At 40.6% G+C, this 22,641-nt stretch overlaps 1 long non-coding RNA gene and 2 pseudogenes across 4 annotated transcripts; 2 read left to right on the plus strand and 1 right to left on the minus strand.

The window, feature by feature from the left end:
- Positions 1–4,926: 4,926 nt before the first annotated feature.
- LOC147354505 (large ribosomal subunit protein eL38 pseudogene) lies at positions 4,927–5,287 on the minus strand (annotated as a pseudogene).
- Positions 5,288–8,262: 2,975 nt separating this feature from the next.
- On the plus strand, positions 8,263–15,372 carry LOC147354506 (uncharacterized). Of its 3 annotated transcripts, none has more exons than XR_015146485.1 (3): positions 8,263–8,399; positions 12,182–12,277; positions 15,234–15,372. It is a non-coding gene; the product is annotated as an uncharacterized LOC147354506 (long non-coding RNA). The 3 variants fall into 3 exon arrangements; XR_015146487.1 differs by lacking the exon at positions 15,234–15,372 and adding an exon at positions 14,344–14,459; XR_015146486.1 differs by lacking the exon at positions 8,263–8,399 and adding an exon at positions 11,548–11,677.
- Positions 15,373–17,262: 1,890 nt separating this feature from the next.
- On the plus strand, positions 17,263–17,653 carry LOC147354507 (large ribosomal subunit protein eL39 pseudogene; annotated as a pseudogene). Its single transcript, XR_015146483.1, has one exon. The product of XR_015146483.1 is annotated as a large ribosomal subunit protein eL39 pseudogene (transcript).
- The last annotated feature ends 4,988 nt before the right edge of the window (positions 17,654–22,641 follow it).

Raw genomic sequence — 22,641 nt, forward strand, 5'->3', positions numbered from 1 at the left:
TGTGCAAGAACATGTTGATATGATTTGATCTATTTTTTTCTTTGAAGAGTCCCTCAGAAGGGAACCATGATCCACTCCAGTATTCTTGTCTGGAGAATTCCATGGACAGGGGAGCCTGGCAGGCTACAGTCCATGGGGTTACAATGAATAGGACAAGACTGAGTGACTAATTTACAAATATTATCAAATATTATTTACAAATAAAGAAATTTCTATAAATTTTCATTAGAGTTGTCTCTGTGTATTTTTCTGTTTATTAAAGTCTAGAGTCCATAAATTGAAGTAAAATTTAAGCTCTGCCATTTACAGAATATTTGTTAAAATATTTGCCAAAAGATGCGTCAGCAATATTATTGATTTTACATTATTTCTGTTGCACGTTTTCAAGACTCTTCTAAAATTGTCAGAAAGATATATAATATATACTAAAATTAAAATGATTCTTACTGCCAAGGTTACTATCCTATTAGACAGTAAAATCATTAAAACACTTGAAGTTGAAAGTTAAGTATGAATTCTTCCCTTACTTTCTACTTCGTTGCTGTTCAAAAATAGTCATTAATGGAACACAATTTTCAACATTGCTAGTTAAAATAAACTTGTTTAAAATGGGCCACATTTGTCCCATTCCAGTACTCTTGGATCAGAGTATGCTTTTTAAAAATATTTCCTGTTTCTTTGATAAACAATTTATCCTGTGTCACATGAGTAAAACACTCAAAAATAAATATGCCAATGTTGATCTGATTATTTTACAATTTCTCTTCCAGATCAGAATAGTTTCTGTAGTGATTTGTGGATCATATCTCCTCCTCTTCTCTTGGGGTTAGAAATATGGTACAAAATATTATATTATACTAAATTATATTATTGTGTAATACCGGCCACTCTCCTAGATCAAAACCAGGTCTCTGAACTTGCTATTTTCATCTTGGGTCACATTAGGAAGTCTTCCCAGAGAAGGCAATGGCAACCCACTCCAGTACTCTTGCCTGGAAAATCCCATGGGTGGAGGAGCCAGTAGGCTGCAGTCCATGGGGTCACTGCAAGTTGGACAAGACTGAGTGGCTTCACTTTCACTTTTCACTTTCATGCATTGGAGAAGGAAATGGCAACCCACTCCAGTGCTCTTGCCTGAAGAATCCCAGGGAAAGGGGAGCCTAATGGGCTGCCGTGTATGGGGTTGCACAGAGTCGGACACGACTGAAGCGACTTACAGCAGCAGCAGTAGGAAGTCTTCCCACAGCCATATGACACATGTACTTTGTATTTCAGGGACGGCTGAGGTTCCAGGATGTGGCCATAGATTTCACTCTAGAGGAGTGGGAGTGCCTGGACCTCAGTCAGCGGGAATTGTACAGGGATGTGATGTTAGAGAACTACGGGAACCTAGCCTCCTTGGGTGAGAATGACTTTCTTCCAGAATCCCTTATCTACCCACCTGGTTTTGGTCCTTTCATTTGTAGAATGTCTCCTGGAATCTTCTGCTTCTTATAATAGAGTTTCAGATCCCTGCTTTTTAGGGGAAAATGGGAATCTGTGAGTTTAGAAAGAAGACTTCACGATGATTATGATTGTAACCTTTTTCTTCCTTGATATAATCTGCCACCTTTTAGGTTAATGGCAATTCTGTAAGTTTTGTAGTATAAAAGGATGTCTCTTTCCTTTTCAAATCAGATTTCTACTACTTACTTTTACCTTAGCAGTACTTCACTAGAATCTCAGATCTGTTCTTTAATGTATTTGTTAGTGTTGTAAATGTCCTTTCATTAAAGTATTTGGGAAAATCATTCTCTAGGCTGTATTAACAGTCAACCATGCATTCTCTTTGCGCATGAATACATATTGGATTGGAAACTGATGAAACTCTAGCAAAACAAATATTCCTTTCTCTGATGAACAGGTCTCGTAGTGTCTAAGCCAGACCTGGTCACCTTTCTGGAGAAAATGAGGGATCCTCAGGATGTAAGGAGAATGGAGACAACAGCAATACACCCAGGTATGTCTGAATGGATGGAGCAGATGGTTCAGGTGAGAGGTCCAAGCATCAGAGAGGAATCTATCCTTTGTATATGGTTTCAGAAGATCTGCTTCAGTGGATATGATTTTGGGGAAGTCTGGTTATATTTCTGTTGCTGTCATAGATGGATATCTCCTGCCCCATTGTGTCTCTTTAATCCTTCATGAATTCGTCTCTAGTGATTACTTTTCTCATTCACAGTGAGAGTTAAACTTCTCTTCTTGGCCTGTGACAACCTGCACGAGTTGGCTACTCTTCCATTTCATGGGGATCCTGGGAAAACTGGGCCCATTTCTGAGTAACTCTACGATGCTCCTTTTAAAGTTTGTTTCTACCTTTAGACAGAAGTATGTGAGTGGAGTTGTAGACAAACTGTTAAAGTTCTAGGAATACTGGGGATGGATTTTTTTTTTTTCTTCTGATTTATAATTTCTAAAACACTAGAAGCTACAAATATGAACTTATAAGTTTTAAACTCAAGTCATTTCTTCACTGCATCAGTCAAAACCTCCCTAAAATGAGAGAACGCAAATCTCAGGGTTACTTCAAAGTTTCTTTTTTCTTTATATGAATTCATGTTAAATATATTAAGTGTATCTGTCCCAATTCCTCAATGCTAAAATACTTGAATATAATCAATTACCTCAAAGAATGTGAAAATAAATTGGCATAAGAGATTAGAACATTTTCCACCATATTTTTAATGGTTGTTAAACTATTAGAATTTTTAGATACTATAAGGAAATCTTTCAAAAATGATCTTATTGGAGTATAGCTGTTTTACAATGCTGTGCTACTGTACAGCAAAGAGAATCAATTATACACATAAATGTATATCCACTACATATCCACTCTTTTTTGATTACTTCTCATTTAGGTCTCCATAAATCACTAAGTAGAGGTTCCTGTGTTCTCATCATATCTTTAAAGTCTTACTTCTTACTTAATTTCTGAAGAATGACTATTAATTTATCTTGTTTGTTATCAGTTTCCCTGGACTTTATCCCACATGTCCTCACTTTCTGATGAGTTCTCTGTCAATATCAGTTATGACTTTTAGATTCAAACATCTAATAGAACATTCTCAAATAAAAACCTGTGTGATAAGAAGTGGAGCCCAGTGAGAGCCCTTCCTAGAGCCTGGCAAGGAGGGGCTGGCACAGAAGGAGAGAGGCTGCAATGGTGGGTCTTCCCTTTGGGTATCACTCACCAATGGTGCTTTGCACTATAGAAGTTCAGGCTTCCTCCACAAGCATTTCATTTGCAGAGCTCCTCCCTCCCTCCTGTCTCCTCAGGATGTCTCCTCACAGCCAACCGCAGTCCTCTGCCTGGGTCTGCTCTCCAAACCCCATATTCCAGTACCCAGCCCTTGTCTGCAGTGTTGCCCTCTCAGGGTGGTGCCCACTCAGCCCTCTCAGGCTGGGTGGGCAGGGCTGGGGTCAGCAGCCTGTGTACAGGTCTCACTGTGTCCTGCTGCCACAGACTGTTGCCGTGTTCTCTTCCCACAGAGAATGAGGCTCCTCTTCTACCCCAACTGAGCTCCCATCCCATCCCAGTGACCAGCTTCCCCAGATGTCAACCTCTCCTCTCTTCAGTTTCCCCACTAGGATTGGAGGTCCCATACCACCTCTTCCATTTCCTTCTTTCTTTTGTCCTACTTGGCTAAGCAGGAACCTTTCTTGTCCTTTTGGGTGTCCAAGATCCTCTGTTAGTGTTCAGCTGGGCTCTGTGAGAGTTGTCCCATTTGCACATGTATTCTCAATGCATCTGTAGAGAGATGAACTCCACGTCTTCCTAATCCTCTGCCATTTTGATCTTTCCATCTCTATTTTATCCTTAATCTAGCAAACGTTCATCAATGTCATGTAAATATTTAAGGATGTTCACAGAAAATACTAAAATGACTTGTTATTTGGTATCTTTCAGCTGCATCTTCTTAGGACACCCTGGGTTTGATGCCAATGGATCCAGGGTTAGAAGATGTATTCCCAAAAGCAAACCTAGAAATAAATGAAAGATTTCACCTTGGCAACTTACATTTAATGAAAGACTGGGAATATACAAGGGCATGTGAAATACAGAGAGGATGTTTGCAACGACATAAGGAAATTGAGACAGTTTCACATAATACAGATATGACTGTCAAAAAAAAAAGTACTATGAGTCAGTTTGGGAAAAACACCAATTTCAGGCATCAATATCTGCAGAGAGTGCATGTTTTTAAGCAAAGACCCACATCATTTTTGAAATATACATATTCTCTGAAAGGAAATGTCTAAAATCTGGAAAGATATCCAGTCCATACTGCAAATACTCATTCAAACTATTCTGAATATAGGCTTCAATTAAACATAAATTCAAACATGTCTGAAAACCAGATATTTAAAAATCAGGGGGAAAACTCCCAATACAAGCAGTTTGAGAGATCGGTAAGCAAGGGGTCATTAGTCTTCCAACAACAGATATATTCTTTCTGTTTCAATATTTGTAATATTGATAATAATACAAGACCCTTAATCCAACCACCATAGTTCAATACATATCGTGATATGGTTAATGGGGAACAACTTTTCATGTGTACTAAAATAGGTCAGGCCTTAAGGAAGAGCTCCACCCCCAATAATTACAAGACTATTTGTGATGGAGTGAGACGCTATACATGCAATGACACTGGGCATAAGGTTGAACAAGTCTCAAACCTGAACAAGTATCAGAGACCTCAATGTCCACACAAGGTTTTTAAAAGTAATAAATGTAGGAATATCTTTTATCAATGAACACATCTTTATATAAGAGTATTCATATTGGAGAGCAGACTTATAATTATAATAAATATGATAATGTTTCTTTTTTTTCCTTGTTTTTTTGAGATTTTTAAAATTTGAATCCAGTTTAAATCAGTGTGTGTGGTTCATTTCTGCTCCTTCACTGCTGAACCTGGGGGCTCAGTCTGCTTCAGCGTTTCTGTCTTCTTATTGTCCGTGATGACCAAGGTGTAAAGGTATCTGCTGCATCGAACTGAAAACTTCACATCATCCTTATTTTTCTTGATCTTGACAGATTTGGCATCCTTTCGCCCAGCTGTGAGCCGATTGTCCTCGATTTCTTCAGTTTTGCAAGGCATGGCGACAATGCGCGGAGATTGCAAGGGGAACAGCAGGAGAGAATCGCTTGGAGCACCCCGGAAAGTTTCTGATCCGTCTTCAGATCTTACTCGACAGCAGAGGATTCAGAATCCACGGAAAGAGAACAAATGTAATATATGTGGGAAAGTCTTTACTAACTCATCCAATCTAAGTAGACATAGGAAAATCCATTCAGGAAGGAAACCTTTCAAATGTGCAGAGTGTGGCAAAGGCTTTATGCGTGGCACTGATCTTACACAACATCAACGAATCCATACCGGCCAGAAACCTTATAAATGTAAGGTATGTGACAAAGCCTTTAACTGTAGCTCAAGTCTTACTCGACATCAGCGAGTTCACACTGAAGAGAAGCCTTATAAATGTACAAAGTGCGGCAAAGCCTTTAAACAGAACTCAAGTCTTAATCATCATCAGCGACTTCATACTGGGAAGTCCAACCAATTTAACAAATGCAGTGAAGTCATTACTTGCTGCTCAAGTCTTACTGAACATCAGGTAATTCATTCTAGAGAAAAGCCTTATAAATGTAAGGATTGTGGCAAAGGATTTATCAAAATTACGAGCCTTATTCCACACCGCCGAATCCATACTGGAGAGAAACCTTATAAATGTAAGGAATGTGGCAAAGCCTTTACCCAAAGTTCAAGCCTTACTCAACATCAGCGAATTCATACCGGAGAGAAACCTTATATATGTAAAGAATGTGGCAAAGCCTTTCGTCAGAGCTCAAGTTTTCATAAACATCAGAGAATTCATACTGAAAAGAAACCTTACAAATGAAAGGAATGTGGCAAAGGCTTTAATCAGAGCGGTCATCTCACTAGACATTTGAGAGTACACATAGTAATAAAACAAGTGATGGAAGAGATTTGTCGTAAACATACACCAGAAAACATGAGAGTTTACACAAGAAACACATGGGAATGATGTAATAAACATGTAGAAAAGTATTTAATCAAAACTCAAATCTAAGTAAATATCAGAGACGGCTTATTAGAAAGCATTTCGTCAATCCTGTTTTCTGAAGTTACTCTGAAGGAGAATTACTGCAGAGAGTAATCTGTAGTTAAAACATTGAATCAATGTTTCATATCAATAGAAAATTGATATGTTAGTATGGATCATGAGATGAATGGTTGGTGTTTAAGAAGTTACAGTTATTAGCATTGTATCCTTGTTTAGACTGACATGATTTGAGATTATTTGAAAACCAAAATGAATGTAATTCAACTCTCAAATACTCCATGCTAGGCTTTGTTTCTAGTGTGTAGAAACAAACTTTTTCTGATGGTTACTACCTCAAAGATGAGAGAAGACCTTCTATATTGTGTTGGAACCATTTATATCTAATCTCCATTAGAAGATTAAAGACACAGTAATGTAAAATGTACAATGAACATCTAAATGGAGGTGTTTGTCATTGATATCAAATATCCCTGTAGGTCACGTCATGTAAGTGACGATGGACTCTTTCCATGTATTAAAGTAAGACAGAGGTTTGTTCTAAATTTTCAGTAGTTATATCACTTGATTTGTAAGAACTCAGTGACGGTTAACTAAAATATTGACATATCTATAATATCAACGAAAGTCATAGATATTAGTTGACAACGTTAAAATAAAAACATCTTCTGTGGTAACCTAGAAACGTATGGGAAACCCTTCCTGAAAAAATCATATAATTAGGGTTTGTCAATTTACTAAGTGATTCCTAGCCTCTGTTTTGTAAACCATAGAAATCACAATTCTCAGATCATTGTATCAGAAAAATAAATATCTTTCTCTATGCTTATAATTTGTATTTTAATCAAGGATCACACAGTGGGTTGTAAAAGGTTTTATTTCAACTATGTTCTAAATATGCTAATTAATAAAAGTGAATAGTTTTTAGTGTTTTGGTTGATTGTAATGAATTTAGTGTTAACCCACTACTACCACCATTAACCTCTCCCACCTTTTTTAAGGTTGTAGAGAAGAGACTAACAAACTATTTGGTAGCAAAGAGAGATGCCATTTGGCTTTAAACCTCTAATAACTTCAGATATTTTCCACCATTTCTATGTTGTATCTACTCTCTCATTTTGTAACTACTCGGACATTGTGACGGTTCTAATAAGAAGGACCATACAGAGTACTGTTGAGAGCTTCCCTGACTGCACCGTGCTATTGCTGCCTCAGCGTCTGTCTGGGGAGCAGGCAGCCTGCAGGTCCTTGAACTCACACCAGGCAGTCCTGTGAGCACCTCCACTAGATGACCCCCTTCCTTGAGATCAGCAGTTTTGCTGAACCCCAGGGTCTACTTCACAGGCCCGCCTTTAATGACACCCTCAGAGCTCACCAGATTCCTGCTCCTCTGGTTTGAACGGACCCATCCACGCTCAGCCTGGGGAGCCCATAGCACTTCACCCAGGGTCACTTAGAAAGGCCTGAACCCCAAGTACTGGAGCTTTCTCTACTTGGTTCTCTGCTTGACCTTCAGAAATTCCCATCCTAGACCCTCCCCTCCTGAGACGTCTCAGGTGTGCTGAGTGTGAGGGCTTCAGCTCGCCTTCTGAACCTGGTCTTGGGGGAGAAGCATCAGAATAAACAGGAAACTTGGTAAAGACTCCTTTCATGGCCCCACCTCAGACCTGCAGATGCATTACCTCTTAGAGTGGGGAACCTGACCTCGAGGGCTTTGTATTCACTGAACTGGTTCAGAAAGAATCTTTGGCCAAGTGATTTCCATCTGCTTCCATCAGGATCACGTGATCAGTATTAGGAAATGACCTCCCTTGTGCCCTCCCCACAGAGTTCTCTCTTGGTCCTGTGGGAGCATCAGAGTGGTGTGTAGGAAGTGCTCCAGGGGATTCTAAGGGGAGGCCTGGCTTAAGCATGTGGCTCCTGGTCCATTTGTGAGAGCTGAGGCCAGGCTTCAGTCTGAGGAGAGGCAGCAGGGTTGGTCTAACTGGATTTGGACTGGGGAAGTCAGTCAGCTCATATGGTCTGTGTGAGCAGAGGGTTAGGAACTCTCTGTGGGGAGAGAACAATCAAGAAATAAGTTCACAGGCTGGTCTCCAAGTAGGAAGTGATTGTTCTTGAATCTTTCCTGAGACAGAGTACAGGAGAGGTGGTTGCAGGTTATAGAGCTGTGCGGATGCCTTTAAAGGTATTTTCTCAAGATGCAGAGGTGTGTTTGCTGCATAACATTCCCTAGAGAAGACGCAGAAGAGGAGGAAATGGCAGCTTCTCAGGTACATGTCCTGTCCTGGGTCTGGGGTTGTGTCTGCTTTTCCTCCTGAAATGCCTGGACTGAGAACCTGCAAACCTTTAATTCTCTACTCGTATTTTTTTTGGGGGGTGGTGGTGGGGGTGGGGGCGGGGCTTGGGCTGTTTGTTTTCGACTATTTGCTTTTTCCTACAATAGTGAAGACCAGCTCTTTAGACCACCTCTCCCTTATGTCTCAGAGCCCTTTCTCCATTGTCTGTATCCCAGCTTTCTATAGAGCAAGATGAATTCTCTGTGTGATTTAGTGACTTTCAACTGTATTCCCTTTGTGAGAGATCAACATGAGGAGTCACTGGTATCCAAGATTCCCACTGGGATGTAGTTTGGTGCTGGGATCTTAGGGAAGTAGAGGAATTGCAGTGAGGAGCTTCCATCTGTATGCAACTTCAGATCTTTAGAACAGGAGTAAGAAAATGCAGTTATAAATAGAATGAACTCAATGGTCCGGAATTTTTCAGAAAATTTTGAAACAAAAAGAAATAATAATGTAAGGTCTATATCATTAAAATAACTTGCTCTTAAAATATAAGATGCAGAGCCGGGGAGGTATATATGAACTGAAATTTGCATGACTGACATTTTTCAGGGTAGATTCAGATCACCTCTTACCATTTATCCCATTATACTGCATCTTTCCTGATTCAGGGTCTTATGTGAGATTCCAGCACTGTGATGCTCACATTTTTCCTCTTCATCTTTAAGAAAGGTTTTGGATGGTTGTCAGGGACATACAGAAGCCACCAGTTACAGTAGAAATCCATACCTTCTTAAGTTTCTCTTTGCTTTGGATACTGAACAAACCTGTGTTTAGTGTGCATATTGGGTTTTGGAAGTGGAGGTTTCCATCGTGCAAGTCCAGATCTGAGTTTACACTGTACTCCACTGTCATATCTCAAATAATCATCTTTTCACATTTTTTGATTTTCACAAATAGTTACGATTATTCCTAATGTTTGTGTAACTATGTTAAATTTCTAAAATATAGCTCAACACAAGTGATATAGATTTTGAAAGAAAGGACTCAGAACCAAGAACTCTAATTTATTTTATATTGTTATGTGCGTTTGTATGTTAGTGTATTTAAAGAATACAGATTATCATCCACAAATAAATGAAATTTAACCAGACTTTATTGACTTGAGTACTTTTTCTCACTTTTAAAACATATATACTTCCCATTTTAGTGTGTATGCACAAAAATGATAACATTATTTGATCCATTTTGAGGTATATTTTTATGTTTTTCCCAGTTACCTACACTGGTATACACATTTATTAGAATTGTCTCTTGGAGAAGGCAATGGCAACCCACTCCAGTACTCTTGCCTGGAAAAGCTCATGGGCAGAGGAGCCTGGTGGGCTGCAGTCCATGGGGTTGGTGGGAGTCGGACACGACTGAGCGACTTCACTTTCACTTTTCACTTTCATGCATTGGAGAAGGAAATGGCAACCCACTCCAGTGTTCTTGCCTGGAAAATCCCAGGGACGGCGGAGTCTGTTGGGCTGCCATCTATGGGGTCGCACAGACACGACTGAAGTGACAGCAGCAGCAGCAGCAGCAGCAGAATTGTCTCTGTATTTGTCTATGTTCCTTTTTTATTTTTTCATTTTATTTTTTATTTTATAAAAGTGTATGTGAGAGACATGTGAAATACAGAACAAAGTTACATAGATTCTATTATATAATATATATTAAAAATAGATGAATTATGATTTTAAATTGGTGTTTCAATGTCAAACTCTCCAAAGTTAATGGAATGAAGATTCAGAAAAGTACAAGGATATCAGTTCAGTTCAGTCGTTCAGTTGTGTCCAACTCTTTGCGACCCCATGAATTGCAGCACGCCAGGCCTCCCTGTCCATCACCAAATTCCGGAGTTCACTCAGACTCATGTTCATCGAGTCGGTGATGCCATCCAGCCATCTCATCCTCTGTCATCCCCTTCTCCTCCTGCCCCCAATCCCTCCCAGCATCAGAGTCTTTTCCAATGAGTCAACTCTTCGCATGAGGTGGCCAAAGTATTGGAGTTTCAGCTTTAGCATCAGTCCTTCCAGTGAACACCCAGGACTGATCTCCTTTAGGATGGACTGGTTGGACCTCTTTGCAGTCCAAGGGACTCTCAAGAGTCTTCTCCAACACCACACTTCAAAAGCATCAATTCTTCGGCACTCAGCTGTCTTCACAGTCCAACTCTCACATCCATACATGACCACTGGAAAAACCATAGCTGTGACTAGACGGACCTTTGTTGGCAAAGTAATGTCTCTGCTTTTTAATATGCTATCTAGGTTGGTCATAACTTTCCTTCCAAGGAGTAAGCATCTTTTAATTTTGTGGCTACAGTCACCATCAGCAGTGATTTTGGAGACCAAAAAAATAAAGTCTGACACTGTTTCCACATCTATTTCCCATGAAGTGATGGGACCAGATGCCATGATCTTCATTTTCTGAATGTTGAGCTTTAAGCCAACTTTTCCACTCTCCTCTTTCACTTTCATCAAGAGGCTTTTTAGTTCCTCTTCACTTTCTGCCGTAAGGGTGGTGTCATCTGCATATCTGAGGTTATTGATATTTCTCCTAGCAATCTTGATTCCAGCTTGTGGTTCTTCCAGCCCAGCATTTCTCATGATGTACTCTGCATATAAGTTAAATAAACAGGGTGACAATATACAGCCTTGACGTAATAACCATGAACTATCCAGTTAAAAATGAGCTTGTTAAAGAAGAATAACTCTGGCCTGACTCCAGAACCCTTGAATTGGAATCCACTTTTAAAAAATATTCCCAGTTTGGAGAAAAATATTCAGGTTTGGTTGATAGATGATTTATTCTGTATAACACAAGAACAACATACTAAATAAATATGCCTCTGTAGATCACATCATAATACAGTTTTTCTCCCAAATAAAAAGAATCTCTACAGTGGTTTTGTGAATTGTATACCATCTTTTTTCTGGGGCTAAAAATATGATAGAGAACATTAGCGTGTAAAAATTATATTCTTGTGTAATACCAGACATTCTCCTAAATCAAAACCATTTCTCTTGCTGGTTCCATCTTGGGTCACATTAGGAAGTCTTGCTATGGCCACATGGCACATGTAACTTGTATTTCAGATACTGCTGACATTCTGGGATGTGACCATAGACTTCACTCTAGAGGAGTGGGAGTGCCTGGACCTCGGCCAGCGGGAATTGTACAGGGAAGTGATGTTAGAGAACTATGGGAACTGGCCTCCTTGGGTGAGGATAACTGCCTTCCAGAATCCCTTATCTACCCTCAGGGTTTTGGTTCCTGCATTTCTAGAATGTCTCCTGGAATTATCTGCTTCTTATAATAGAGTTTCAGACCCCTGCTTTTTAGGGAAAAAAATGGAAGTTTGTGAGATTAGAAAGACTTCATGATGATTTATGGTTCTAACCTTCCTCTTCCTTGATGTAATCTACCTCCTTCTCTCTGGATTACTAGGAATGTTATAAGTTCGGTGGTATAAAATAGTTCTGCCCCCATTTCAAAATCAGATTTCCACTACTTACTTTTGCCTTGTAGTACTTTACCAGAATCTCAGGTTCTCATTTTTATGTATTTGTTAGTGTTGTAAAGGTACTTTCAATAAAATATTTGGGGAAATCATTTTCTAGGCTGTGTTAATATTCTACCACACCTTCTCTTCTCACCTGAATATACACTGGATTGGAAACTGATCAATCTCCAGCACAACTAAGTTTCCTTTTTCTGATGAACAGGTCTTCTTGTCTCTAAGCCAGATCTGGTCATCTTTCTGGAGCAAAGGAAGCATCTGTGGGATGTAAGGAGAATGGAGACAGCAGCCACATACCCAGGTAGCTGTGAATGGATGGAGTCGATGACTCAGGTGAGAGGTCCAAGGATCTATGAAGAAGTCATCCTTTGTCTTGTGATTTGGGAAGATCTGCTTCAGTGGATAAGATTTTGGAAAAGTCTGGGTTTATTTCTGTTGCTGTCATAGAGGGACATCTGCCCCATTCTGTCTCTTTAATCATTCATGAATTCATCTGCAGTGATTACTTTTCTCACTCACAGTGAGAACCAAAATTCTCTTCTTGGCCTGTGTCAACCTGCATGAATTGGCTGCTCTTTCATTTCTTGGGGATCCTAGGAAAACTGTGCCCATTTCTGAGTGACTCTATGATACTCTTTTTAAAGTTTGTTTCTACCTTCAGACAGAAGTGTGTGAGTGGAGTTGTAGATTCACTGCCAAAGTTCTAGGAAAACTGGAGACACTTTTTTTTTTCCTGATTTATATTATCTATAACACTGCAAGCTACAAATATGACCTTGTAAATTTTAAACTCAAGTAATGTCTTCACTGCATAGATCAAAACCTCCCCAAAATGAGAGAATGCAAATCTCAGGGTTACTTCAAAGTTTCCCTTTTCTTCATATGAACTCATGTTAAATATCTTAAGTGTATTTGTTCTGACTTCTCAATGCTAAAATACTTTAATGTATTCATTTAACTCAATGAATTTTCAAATAAATTGACATGGGAGCTTAGATCATTTTCTACCATATTTTTACAGTTGTTCCTCACTGTTAAGATTTTTAGATTATATGAAGACATCTTTTTAAAAAGTTCTTATTGGACTGTAGCTATTTTACAATGTTGTGCTGCTGTACAGCAAAGAGAATCAATTATACGTATACATATCCACTCTCTTTTAGATTTCCTTCCACTTAAGTCTCCACGGAGCATTGAGCAGAGTTCCCTGTGTTCCCATCATATTTTTAAAGTCTCATTTCTTATTTAATTTCTTAAGAACTACTACTTAAGTTTATCTTATTTGTTATCAGCTTCCCCGGACTTGTTCTATATATTCTCACTTTCTGATTAGTTGTATGTCAATGTCATTTATGATTTTTAGATTCAAACATTGAATAGAATATGCTCAAATAAAAACAGATGTGGTAAGAAGTGGATTAAAGAATTATTAAGCACCTAGTATTTGTGAAAATGTCTCAATTCAACATGACTTAAAGCAAAAAGTCATCACTAGATCGCCTATCTCTTTTTCATTTAGTGGTTCTTGTAGGTTTTATCTTGCTCCTTCCTCTACAACATATTTCTTTGTCCTCTCATTTTGTCCAATTTTTTTGTGCCTGTGGTCTCTCTTATGAAGGCTGCAGGATCCTAGTTCCTCTTGCTGTGGTGTCTGCACCCTCATGGGTGAGGTTGGTCCAGAGGTTTGTGCCCTTATCTCCTTGATCTGGGCTTTGACTGTTGTTACTGTGACCCGAGCCTGCCCTGGATATTGAAGCGAGCTTCCCCTTGGCTCTGTGGCTGTCACTGCCCTGTCTGTGGTGGGGTCTGCTCCCTGGTGGGTGGAATAGAGCCCACCCAGATCTGTTTCTTCGCTGTGATTCTGATCTGTGGTTGAGGAAGGTGGGAGTGGAGCACACCCACTGGGAGAGAAGGCCCTGAGTATTGCTCCTCTGAGGATGTTCACCTCTGTGTGTGCTGTGTGTGTCAATTTCACCCATTGTGTGAATCTCATGTGGCCCTGTGTTGGCACTGCCCTTGGCCCTACTTTAACCATGTGTATGCTGGCACACGGCCCTGGTGTCTCTCAGATGTTGTTTTCAGAAGGTCACCAGCATAGATCCTCTGAAGTCAGGTCCCAGGATGGCATTCATCATGGAGCTGGACCCACTGTGGTGCTGTGGGGCAGCTCAGACTCCGGCCTGGCCCCGCCCCCTAGTGTAGGAGCCCGCAAAGTCTACAGCTGCTAAAGCTACACCTTCTATGACTGGGGGAGCCCTGGTTGTCCGTTCAGATGCTCTGTAGGTTACAAAGACAGTTGTGATGGTATAGAAATGAGTTTGTGCAGCTTCCAGTAGAAGATTTCAGCTTTACTTCCTTAATTTCCAGACCCTAGGGCTCAGCAGTGTTTAGCCCGCTCTGTGCATGTGGACGACCCATAGGCACCTGCTCCCGAGGTTTCCCAGAGCCCACCAGTCTACCTTGGTAGGGAGGGGGCACAGAGGAGGAGGCAGCAGCCAGCATGGTGAGAGCACCCACCCTGGCGGGAGGCCTTCGCACTGCCTGGTGAGAAGGGGCCGGCACAGGGGGAGAGAGGCTACAAACAATGGTGGGTCTTCGCCTTGGGCATCACTCACCAATGGCGCTCCGCACTATGGTGGTTCAGGCTTCTACCTCAAGCATCCTGTTTGCAGAGCTCTCCCCTCATTCCCGTCCCCTGAGGATATCTCCTCAGAGCCAACCGCAGTCCTCTGCCTGGGTCTGCTCTCCAAACCCCACATTTCAGCACCCTGAGCCCTTGTCTGCAGTGGTGGACACCCTCTCAGGCTGGGTGGGCAGGGCAGGGGTCAGTACCCCGTGTACAGGTCTCACTCTGTCCTCCTGCCACACGCTGGCTGCCATGTTCTCTTCCCCGGATGTGGAGTTCACCCCCTTTCTTTCTGCTCCCCTCAGGGTTGCAGGTCCCATCTTGCTTCTTTTCCTCCTCCTTTTCCTTCTTCTTTCTTTTGAACTACCTCACTCAGCAGGAATCCTTCTTGTCCTTTTAGGTGTCTCACGTCCTCTGCTAATTTTCTGCAGAGGCTCTGTGAGAATTGTTACATTTGCAGATGTATTCTTGATACATTTGTGGAGAGAGATCAACTCCATGTCTGCCTAGTCCTCTGTCATCTTGGTCCTTCTGTCTCAATCTAGCTAAGGGTTCATCAATTTTATGTAAATTTTAAAGGATATTCACTGAGACTTGTAAGTAAAATACCATGTTCTTTGGTATTTTTCAGCTGTGTCATCTCATAACATGCAAGATTTGATGCCAAAAAATCCAGTTAGAAGATTTAATCTCCAAAGCAAAGCTAGAAATGTATGAAAGAGTTCACCTTGGCAACTTATATTTAATGAAAGACTGCAAATATACAAGGGCATGTGAAGGACAGAGAGGATATTTACATGGATATAAAGAAATTGAGACAGTTTCCCATAATGCAAACGTTACTGCCAACAGAAATCAAGGATATGAGTCAAATTGGGAAAAACACCAATTTGAGACATCAACATCTGCAGAGAAGTGTATGTTGGTAAGAAAAAACCCACATTGTTGTTTGAAACATACATGTTCTCTTGAGAAAAATGTGGAAAATCTGGAAAGTCATCCAGTTTCTACTGCAAATAATCAGTCACACAATTCTGAACATAGGCTTCGATTAAACATACATTCAAAAAATGCCTGAAAACCAGAAATTTAAAAATGAGGGGGAAAATTCCCAATATAATCAATTTAATGAATCTTTTAGCAAGGGTTTATTATTCCTCAACCAACAAATATTTTCTGCCCATTCCAAAATCTGTAATGTTGATAATACCAGGAGAGACCTTAGTGAACCATCACTGTCCAATACATGTGGAGGTATACTTAGTGTGGAACAACTTTACAAGTGTAGTAAAATGAGTAATGCCTTACATAAGAGCTCTACTCCCAATAATTACAAGAGTATGTATGATGGAGTGAGAAGCTATTCATGCAATGAAACTGGGTATAACCTTGACCAAGACCCAAATGTTATGAAATATCAGGGACTTCAATTATCAATGATTCTAAAAGTAATCAATGTAGGAATGTCTTTTATCAAAGCTCAAATCTTACTAGTTATAAGAGCATTCATATTGGAGAGAAAAATCATAATTGTTGTGAATACGGTAAAGGTTGTAATCAGTCTTCAAAACTTATTCAGACTAAGCAAAAATGCTGCAAATGTAATAAATGTGGAAAAGTTATTAGTAAATCATCAAGTCTAAACAGACATAGACAAATTCATATAGGAAGGAAGCCTTTCAAATGTACAGTTCAGTTCAGTTCAGTTCAGTCACTCAGTCGTGTCCGACTCTTTGCGACCCCATGAATCGCAGCACGCCAGGCCTCCCTGTCCATCACCAACTCCCGGAGTTCACTCAGACTTAAGTCCATCGAGTCAGTGATGCCATCCAGCCATCTCATCTTCTGTCGTCCCCTTCTCCTCCTGCCCCCAATCCCTCCCAGCATCAGAGTCTTTTCCAACGAGTCAGATCTTCGCATGAGGTGGCCAAAGAACTGGAGTTTCAGCTTCAGCATCATTCCCTCCAAAGAAATCCCAGGGCTGATCTCCTTCAGAATGGACTGGTTGGATCTCCTTTCAGTCCAAGGGACTCTCAAGAGTCTTCTCCAACACCACAGTTCAAAAGCATCAATTCTTCGGCGCTCAGCCTTCTTCACAGTCCAACTCTCACATCCATACATGATCACAGGAAAAACCATAGCCTTGACTAGACAAACCTTTCTTGGCAAAGTAATATCTCTGCTTTTCCATATGCGATCTAAGTTGGTCATAACTTTCCTTCCAAGGAGTAAGTGTCTTTTAATTTCATGGCTGCAGTCACCATCTGCAGTGATTTTGAAGCCCCCCAAAATAAAGTCTGACACTGTTTCCACTGTTTCCCCACCTATTTCCCATAAAGTGATGGGACCGGGTGCCATGATCTTCGTTTTCTGAATGTTGAGCTTTAAGCCAGCTATTTCACTCTCCTGTGGCAAAGCCTTTGACTGGCAATCAAGCCTTACTCAACAGCAGCAAATTCATACTGGGAAGAAACTATATAAATGTAAAGAGTGTGGCAAAACCTTTAGCTGCTGTTCAAGTCTTATTCAACATCAGGTAATTCTTACTGGGGGGAAGACTTATAGATGTACAGAGTGTGCAAAAGCCTTTAATCAGAGCTCAAAACTTACTAAACATCAAAGAATTCATACTGGGGAGAAACCTTTTAAATGTAAGGAGTGGCTCTTTTCTCTTCTCCGCCATCCTATGTGCGGTTGAGTTCTCTCCTCACCATGTCTTCTCACAAGACTTTCAGGATCAAGCAATTCCTGGCCAAGAAACAAAAGCAGAATCGTCCCATTCCTCAATGGATTCGAATGAAAACTGGCAATAAAATCAGGTACAACTCCAAGAGAAGACATTGGAGAAGAACCAAGCTGGGTCTATAAGAAGCAAGCTGGGTCTATAAGAAGTGGTCTTAACATGTGTGGCACACATGTTAAGACCACTTTTTTAAGCAGCCAAATCACAATGAAAACATCACTACTGTAATGCTTGGCTCATGATGTTATTTCCTCACTATCAGTCTGAGACCCAGTAATAAATATAAAACGTTGGAAAAAAAAAATAAATGTAAGGAGTGTGACAAAGCCTTTAAGTGGCATGCAAGCCTTAATCAACATCAGCGAATTCATACCATGGAGAAACCATACACATGTAAAGAATGTGGCAAAACCTTTATCCATTGTTCAAATCTTATTCAACATCAGGTAATTCATACTGGGGAGAGGCCTTATAAGTGTAAGGATTGTGGCAAAGCCTTTGCCCATTACTCAGCTCTTATTAGACACCAGCGAATCCATACTGGAGAGAAACCTTACAAATGTAAAGAATGCGGCAAAGCCTTGAATCAGAGCTCAAGTCTTACTATACATCTGCAAATTCACACCAGAGAGAAACTTTGTACAAGCACGTGTATGCATGCTAAGTGACTTCAGTTATGTCCGACTCTTCTAGCCCTCCAGGCTCCTCAGAGGTCCACGGGATTCTCCAGTCAAGAACACTGAAGTGGTTTGCCATGCCCTCCTCCAGGGGGTCTTCCCAACCCAGGGGATTGAACCCAAGTTTCTTTTGTCTCCTGCACTGGCAGGCAGGTTCTTTTCCACTAGCGCCACCTGGGAAGCCCCAGAAACTTTCTAAGTGTAAGGAATGTTGCCAAACCTTTAACTGGTTTGGAAGCATTACTCAACATCAAAGAACTCACACTGGGGAGAAATTATGCAAATGTAAAGAGTGTGAGCTTTTACCCAGATCTCAAATGGCAACCCATTCCAGTACTCTTGCCTGGAAAATTCCGTGGACAGAGGAGCCTGGTAGGCTACAGTCCTTGGGGTCGCAAAGAGTTGGACACAACTAAGTGACTTCACTTTCACTTTTCACTTTCAAGTCTCACTAGACATCAGAGATTTCATGCTCTGAAGAAACTTTACATTTGCAAGGAATGTGGCAAAGGCTTTAATCAGAGCCATCACCTCACTTGACATTAGACAGCACATACTGGAGAAAAACGCTAGAAGTCAGTAAGTGATAAAAGAGGTTTGTCCTAAATATTTACACACTTTAGAAAAAAAAATGAGAGCATTTACCCTGAAAAATGTGTGAATAATGTAAAAAATGTAGAATTGTGCTTAAAAATCAAATGTAAATAAATATCAGAGAATGCATACTAGAAAGACTTGCATCTATACCTCTTTTCTGGAATGATTCTAAATTGAGAATACTGTAGAAGGTAATCCATTGTTAAAATGCATAGAAAATTGATATGTTAGTATGGAACACAAGATGAAGGGGTGGATGTTTGGAGACGTACAGTTATTATCAATGTATCTTGGTTTATACTAACATTATTTGAAATTATTAAGAAACCAAAATGAATGTAATTCGACTCTCAGATTTCTACATAGTAAGGTTCATTCATAGTGTATAAATTGACTTTCGTTTTTGATGGTTGCTGCCTCAAAGATAAGAGAAGCCCTTCTAACCTAGAGAGAAATCATTCGTATTTATTTTCCATTAGAAGATGAAGAACACAGTAATGTAATGTGTACACTGAATATCTAAGTGGTTTTGTATGTCATTGACATCAAACATCCCTATAGGTCACCATGATGGAAGTGTTCAGGAATCATTCTCTGTATTAATGTAAGACAGAGGTTTGTTCTAAAATTGTAATACTTATGTCACTTGATTTTTAAGAATAAAACTAATCAGGTCAGATCAGATCAGTCACTCAGTCATGTCCGACTCTTTGTGACCCCATGAATCGCAGCACGCCAGGCCTCCCTGTCCATCACCAACTCCTGGAGTTCACTCAGACTCACGTCCATCAAGTCAGCGATGCCATCCAGCCATTTTATCCTCTGTCGTCCCCTTCTCCTCTTGCCCCCAGTCCCTCCCAGCATCAGAGTCTTTTCCAATGAGTCAACTCTTCGTATCAGGTGGCCAAAGAACTGGAGTTTCAGCTTTAGCATCATTCCTTCCAAAGAAATCCCAGGACTGATCTCCTTCAGAATGGACTGGTTGGATCTCCTTGCAGTCCAAGGGACTCTCGAGAGTCTTCTCCAACACCACAGTTCAAAAACATCAATTCTTCAGCACTCAGCCTTCTTCACAGTCCAACTCTCACGTCCATACATGACCACAGGAAAAACCATAGCCTTGACTAGACAAACCTTTCTTGGCAAAGTAATGTGTCTGCTTTTGAATATGCTATCTAGGTTGGTCATAACTTTCCTTCCAAGGAGTAAGCGTCTTTTCATTTCATGGCTGCAGTCACCATCTGCAGTGATTTTGGAGCCCAGAAAAATAAAGTCTGACACTGTTTCCACTGTTTCCCCATCTATTTCCCATGAAGTGATGGGACTGGATGCCATGATCTTCATTTTCTGAATGTTGAGCTTTAAGCCAACTTTTTCACTCTCCAATTTCACCTTCATCAAGAGGCTTTTTAGTTCCTCTTCACTTTCTGCCATGAGGGTGGTGTCATCTGCATATCTGAGGTTATTGATATTTCACCTGGCAATCTTGATTCCAGCTTGTGTTTCTTCCAGTCCAACGTTTCTCACGATGTACGCTGTACTTTTATTACATCAACATGAGAAATCATGCATATTACCAGACAGACTTGAGGTAAGGACATCTTCCTTCTCCCTGAGAAAAGTGTAGAAAACCCTTCCTGGAAAACTCATATAGTTAATGTACGTCCATGTTTACTAAATAACTGGCCTCCGTTTTGTAAATCATAGAAACCACAATTCTCAGATCGTTTTATCATAGGAACAGGAATGTTTCTGAAAGCTTGTAATCTCTATTTAATCAAGAATCACACAGTGATCACAAAGTAAGATGCATGTCTCATGTCTTCGGCATTGGCAGACGAGTTCTTTACCACTAGAGCCACCTCAGAAGCCCAAGGATCATAGAGTGGATTATAAAATGTTTTATGTTGACTGTGTGAATTAATATATGTTGATTAATAGAAGAGAATGGTTTGTAGTGTTACATTTAATGTGTAATGAAGTGTTAACCAAAGCCAAAATTAACCTCTCCCACGTTTTTTAAGTTTGCAGGGAAGGTATTGTAATAATAAACTACTTTTAGCACAGAGGGATGGCATCTGTAGAAATTAGCTTCCTTAGTGCCTTTAAACCTCAAATAATTTCCTGTATTTCCCATCATTTCTACATTGTACGTTTTTCTCTCTCTGTAACTGCTGGGACATTGTGACGGTTCTAATAAGAAAGATTATACAGATATTGTTGACAGTTTCCCTGACTGCTCCGTGCTGTTGCTGCCTCAGCATCTGTCTGGGGAGCAGGAAGCCTGCAGGTCCTTGAACTCACACCAGCCAGTCCTGTGAGCACCTGCACTAGATGACCCCCTTCCCTGAGACCAGCAGTCTTTCTGAACCCCAGGGTCTACTGCACAGGCGCCCCTTCAATGACACCCTCACAGCACTCACCAGAATCCTGCTCCTCTGGTTTGAATGGACCCATCCACGCTCAGCCTGGGGAGCCCACAGCACTTCACCCAGGGTCCCTTATAAAGGCCTGAACCCCAAGTACTGGAGCTATCTCAGCCTGGTTCTAGCCTGATCTCCCTCAGGGGGGCCCTCAAGGCTGCCTGTGAATTCTCTCAGGACCTAGAGTCAGAAACTTACCTCCCTCATTTCCCTCGTGGTCCTTTGTGGAACTGAGGCATTCCACAGACTGCCACAGTCTCATTTTAACAAGTGCAAACCCTAAAAACTGACAAGAACTAAAATTAAAAGCCATGTTAATATTCTGAACTAATATTCATAAAATTCTACACTATGTATTTTTAGCACGTGTTTCTTGTCTATGCTTAAAGAAGCTTCTTTCCATGGCTTTGACATACACTGAATGCAATATATAAACATATGAAGGTATACATTAGCAGTGAAAAAACTAAGAATGAAGAGTGTGTCTGTATTTGTACCCTGGTCTTTTGAAGAATTAAGAAGCATTAGATCAAAATTGATGCTTTCAAACTTTTTGATTTACTAAGAACTGAGAAATGAGATTTTTAAATTAGATATATTTTACCTATTTTCCATTGAGTTCATTTCCCCCAAACTTCAGGAATCTGTGTTTTAAAGGAAACACCATACTGTTCTATGGTAACATAAAACTGAACACCAGACTGAAACCATAATCACAAGGCAACTAGTCAATCTGATCACATGGACCACTGCCTTGTCTAACTCAATGAAACTAAGCCACACTGTGTAGGGCCACCCAAGATGGACAGGTCATGGTGGAGAGGTCTGACAGAACGTGGTCCACTGGAGAAGGGAACGGCAAACCACTTCAGTATTCTTGCCTTGAGAACCCCATGAACAGTATGAAAAGGCAAAAAGATAGGACACTAAAAGATGAACTCCCCAGGTCGGTAGGTGCTCAATATGCTACTGGAGATCAGTGGAGAAATAACTCCAGAAAGAATGAAGGGATGGAGCCAAAGCAAAAACAACACCCAGTTGTGGATGGGACCGGTGATAGAAGCAAGGTTTGATGCTGTAAAAAGCAATATTGCATAGGAACCTGGAATGTTAGGTCCATGAATCAAGGCAAATTGGAAGTGGTCAAATAGATGGCAAGAGTGAACGTCGACATTCTAGGAATCAGCAAACTAAGATGGACTGGAATGGGTGAATTTAACTCAGATGACCATTATATCTACTACTGTGGGCAGGAATCCCTTAGAAGAAATGGAATACCCATCATAGTCAACAAGAGAGTCCAAAATGCAGTACTTGGATGCAATCTCAAAAATGACAGAATGATCTCTCTTCATTTCCAAGGCAAACCATTCAATATCACAGTAATCCAAGTCTATGCCCCGACCAGTAATGCTGAAGAAGCTGAAGTTGAACAGTTATATGAAGACCTACAAGACTTTCTAGAACTAACACCCCAAAAAGATGTCCTTTTCATTATAGGGGACTGGAATGCAAAAGTAGGAAGTCAAGAAACACCTGGCTGCTGCTGCTAAGTCGCTTCAGTCATGTCCGGCTCTGTGCGACCCTTGAGATGGCAGG

The sequence above is a fragment of the Bos grunniens genome, chromosome 18 (assembly GCF_055505025.1).
Source record: "Bos grunniens cultivar Pamir isolate PY7600 chromosome 18, Bosgru_T2T1.0, whole genome shotgun sequence".
Classification (NCBI taxonomy): Eukaryota; Metazoa; Chordata; class Mammalia; order Artiodactyla; family Bovidae; genus Bos; species Bos grunniens.